This window comes from Notamacropus eugenii, chromosome 1 (genome assembly GCF_028372415.1).
Source record: "Notamacropus eugenii isolate mMacEug1 chromosome 1, mMacEug1.pri_v2, whole genome shotgun sequence".
In the NCBI taxonomy this organism is placed as follows: Eukaryota; Metazoa; Chordata; class Mammalia; order Diprotodontia; family Macropodidae; genus Notamacropus; species Notamacropus eugenii.
Window position 1 is genome coordinate 758,365,582 of NC_092872.1, and position 4,662 is coordinate 758,370,243.

At 49.5% G+C, this 4,662-nt stretch overlaps 1 long non-coding RNA gene across 1 annotated transcript; it reads right to left on the reverse strand.

The window, feature by feature from the left end:
• Window positions 1-2,342: 2,342 nt before the first annotated feature.
• LOC140528884 (uncharacterized) lies at window positions 2,343-4,176 on the reverse strand. The gene is made up of 2 exons (XR_011975337.1): window positions 4,043-4,176; window positions 2,343-3,563 (listed from the first exon to the last, which is right to left on the reverse strand). It is a non-coding gene; the product is annotated as an uncharacterized lncRNA (long non-coding RNA).
• Between the last annotated feature and the right edge of the window lie 486 nt (window positions 4,177-4,662).

Genomic DNA, 4,662 nt, shown 5'->3' on the forward strand with positions numbered 1-4,662 from the left:
TTGTCTTGGGCTGCTCTCACTGATCTGGCGTTCACTGCAATGAATCCAGTTTGCTCCCCATGCTCTGGGGAAAGCACGAGCATCTGTTTCCTATATAGGAATGAACCCAAGGCGCTGCCGGCCCCTAACGGACCTGCAGAAAGCAGGCAGCTGGCAATGGCACAGTGAACGACCCCACTCTGGTCCCCGACCTGCCACCAGTTCCCCTGTGTGACCTTGGACACATCACCTGCCTTGTCCAGGCCTCACTCTCTCCTTGGCCACATGAGGGGGCTGGACCAGAGGGAGTCTCCACTCAGATATGCTTCCAGCAGGCTGAGCCGAGGGCAGCAGCCAGGCTGGGCTGGGAAGCTGGAAAGAAGTGCTCAGGCCCTGGTCAAGAACAAATCTTAGACACAAGAGGATCAGACGCCATGAGTCAGGGAGGAAGTGGACATCCACAGCCAAGGACAGAGCACAGAGTGAGGGGCCAGAGGTTAGCACAGAGGCAGGAGGTCAGAGCCCTCCCGCCAGAGAAGGGAGGCCATGATGGAGTGGGGGACCCAAACCCAGCAGCCCCCACATCCTAGCAGCCAGAGGAGGGAAAGAAACCTAAGCCCACCTCGAACATACTCCTCTCCAGGGTGACTCACTCTCAGCTTCCCTATCTCCTGCAGCTGCTTCCATCTGACAAGCCTATACTAAGAACCTACTGTATGCAAGGCCCAGGAGATGATCAAAAGTACTACTTGTGTATGTTGGTCCACAATAGGAGGGCAAGGGCCAGCCCAGAAGCCATGGTTCCAGCAGAAAAGTTGAGGGAAGGTCACTCCAAGTCTCCCACAGGCTTCCTTCTAATCATTATTTTTCAATACAGGTTGGTGTAGGTGGCTCCTGGGCCCCTTCCAAATCTGGGTCTCTGTGATACCAGCCTTCCTGGCAGATATTTGGCAGAGACAAAAGCCTACATGCCTGGGCCTATTACTGATGGGCAGGATCTCAGTGGATTCATATCCAGGCTCTTGCCTTTCAAAGACTGAATAGAAGCGCGCACACAGGGCCTCTTTCATTTTTTTAAATTTTTCCTATAATCCAGCTTTTGCTGATCTCCCCCAGACCCATTGGGCATGAAAGGCAGATGTTTGAACCCTCTGTGAGAGCATGAACCCATCTAGAAGAGATTGAGGCCACAAGTGTATGCCCCCAGAGTCTCTTTTCAACCCTAGGTCCTTCAACAGGTCCTCATCGAGCATGGTCTAAAGACCCTACACCATCTTGGTTGGCCACCTCTAAACACTCTCTAGCATTTAGGATTCTTGACCCTCCCTAAAGGGTGGTACCTAGCACTAGGCCCCACATGTGGCATGACTAGGGTAGAGGGTAGAGGGACATCAGCTTCCCAAAACCCTGGATTCTCTGTCTTCGTGGAGCCCTATATTTCACTAGCTTTCTTGAGTAGCAAGTCACACTGTTGACTCATATTGAGTTTGGGAGCCAATAATGCCTCCCCAGATCCTCGTCAGACAAACACCTGTCTGAACATACCTCTGCCATCTTGTACTTGTCCTCCAGGGGTGTGCTAGTAAACATTTAACGATTGGCTCTCCAGAAAACACCAATTATAAACAAGACTCAGTTTTAAGTTTAATGTGCATTATGAACATGTTCTCCATCACCTTCTGAAGTCTGGACAATCACAAATAAAAACCAAGTCCTGATTTGTAGCATTGGTTGATTTTGAAGGCATAAATGCTTGCACTGAAAATTTACCCATCAGCTTTCACAAGCTGGTCCAGCAAACTCCATGTGCCTCTGCTGGTGACCCTGAGTGGAGACTTTATGTTGATCAATACTAAATTTCATCTTCTTGGTTTTACCCCAGTGTCTGTCAAGATCTCTGTGTCCCCAGTCTGCCATCCAGCAGGGGAGCTGTCTCTCTCAGCTTCACACTCCAAGACCTACCTCCCTGAGGACCAGGCATGGTGTGTGCCCACCATCACGTGACTACCAGGCATTGGTGACCTGGTGACATTAGGATGAAGCCTTGATGAGTCATGGAAGGGTTACCTGAAGGGTAGATTGGGGAGAGAAGGGCAGCCTGTTCCCTTTCCCTTGGGGACTGATTATGTCTGTATGTGCCAGAGCTTCCAGTCAGTCTTTAGACTGTGGGAAAGTCACACCCCTGTCCCCACTCTGAGCCTCAGTTTCCCCATCTGTAAACTGAGGATCCTAAAATTTGTACTACCTACCTTATAGTCTAGTCATGAGAATTTAAAAAAAAATGTGGGTGATGCAGGTTATGAATGTCATGGGAAGATATCAGAATGGGGGAGGGACACATCATGCCATAGCGATCCACAGCAGAGGATGAATGGGCATTTAGTAGGCACTTACTATGTTCTAGGCTGTGCTAAGCACTGAGAACCCAGTTTCAAGCAGAAAGAAAGATGGTCCCTGCCTCAGGAAGCTTACATTCTAACAGAGGGAAATGGCACCAAAAAGGAGCTGAAGAGCTGGGGAAAGGTGATAGGAGAGAAAGTTGGGAGGTCAGAGCTCAGCCTGGAGGGGAATGAAAACATGCCTGTTCACCTCAAGGTGATGAACCAGCCAGGCAGAGGGAGAGGCTGCAGGTTGGACAGTACTGCAAGTGTGAGAAATCCAGGGGGTAGTGATTCCAGAGTGAAGATGTTTGTGGGCCATGAAAGACAAAGTTCAGAGTCAGAAATGCAGCTGAGAGAGGAATTAAATCAGTGAATAAGAAGGAGATCTGGAAGATATAGACAGATAGATAGATAGATAGATAGATAGATAGATAGATAGATAGATAGATAGATAGATGGATGGATGGATGGATGGATGGATGGATGGATGGATGGATGGATGGATGGATGGATGGATGGATGGATGGATGGATAAATAGATAGATAGATGGATGGATGGATGGATGGATGGATGGATGGATGGATGGATGGAAACATGGAAAAAAGAGAGAAAGGAGTGAAGGAAGAAGAGAAAGAAAGAGAGAAAAAGGAAGGAAGGAAGGAAGGAAGGAAGGAAGGAAGGAAGGAAGGAAGGAAGGAAGGAAGGAAGTTGGATGGATGGAAACAAAAAGGAGAAGCAAGGCAACTCCTACATTTGTGGAGTTTCCATTCCAAAAGGGAACTAAACAGGAGTGAGGTGGAAGGGAACCTTCTTGGGGTGAGGCTGTTGTCATGGACATAGAGAGGTCCAGAGAATGAGGAGTGGAGTGTTGCACTTGGTCCAGAGGGCAGACATAGGAAGAGTGGGGACAAGTTGTGGAGAGGAAGGGTTTACAACTATCCGAAAGTGGGATGGACTTCCAGGAGAGTGGGTGGGCTCCCCTTCACTCTAGCCATTTCACAGAGGAGTACTTGGGAATTTGGGCGAACAGATTCTTATTCAGGTATGGAGCTGGGCTTATTGCCTCCTCTGGGATCACTGCCAGCTTTGAGATCCTGGAATGTCTGAGAAAACCTTGCCCAAACTCACAAAGCAACTGATGAGCCTGGATTGGGAATCAATTCTCCTGGCCGCTGCAAACCCAGAGGTCGACATAAGGACACCTGTGAAGGAGATGTGGTAAGTAGTTGAGACCTGAGTCACGAGAATCAGGGGTGCAAGGACTGCTGTTTCCAGAGCTGGCTCATCACACTTAAGTGTGCCCACCTGGCATGGAACCTAATGCCTAGCAGTTCTCTGGGAAATCCCTGAATTTGGGAACAAGAGATGGGTATAATAGGAAAAGGCATTGGAATCAGAGGACGTGGCTGTGAGTCCCATCTCTGACATGATCTGCATGACCTCCACAAGTCCCTTCACCTTGCTGGCTCTTAATTTCCCTATCTGTCAAAAGAGGACAAGAAGCCTCCCTCTATACCTTAGAGAGCTTTTTCAAGGAGTACACTTTCTAAGTCTTAAAGGATCTCCAGGAATATGAGGCATTTGGCATCATTTCTAGAATTTCCTTCTATAATTCTGGGAGATGTAGACCAATAGTCTCTAACAGGACCCGCAGACCCACCATACTCAAACCCTCTCCTACCTCACAGAAGGAGACTCCTGGTCATCAATCACAACCCACCCGCAGACTGGGCACAATGATCCCTTCATCCAATCTTGAAATAAATGAGGTGCCAACCTGCCCTGGCAGACAGATGGCTTCAGTCCTTCAGCATCCTGTGTGTGACAGAATAAGTATGTGGCATGACCCCAAGAATGCAGATTATGAGGAATAGGCAATGATCATTAGATCTCAGCTGATAAGACCCTGTTATACTTGGCTGAAGGAGAGCAGAGAGGCTGGCCATGCCACTCAGGAGTCCAAAGGAAGCCAAGCAAAGCTCTGCCGTCCCCTCCTCTCTGCTCACTGACTTTCTCTGTCCGTGGTCACCTGGGAGGGGGTCAGTCAAAATACATCCCAAGGTGGGCCCATATAGAGTGGTGGCAGAGGGCTCCCAGACGGCATCTTCAGCACTACCCCTCCCCTCCACTTACCACATCCCCTCCCAAGTACAGAGAAGGTGACCTCCCAGTCCTCACGGCCTGCCTCCCTGTCTGAGGCTCCTCGGCTTCCCTTCAATAGCAGGGCAGGGTCCAGAGCAGGTGCTTATCAGACTGAGCTTAGTAAAACTGGACCCCTTTGGGGCAGAGCCCCATGCTAGG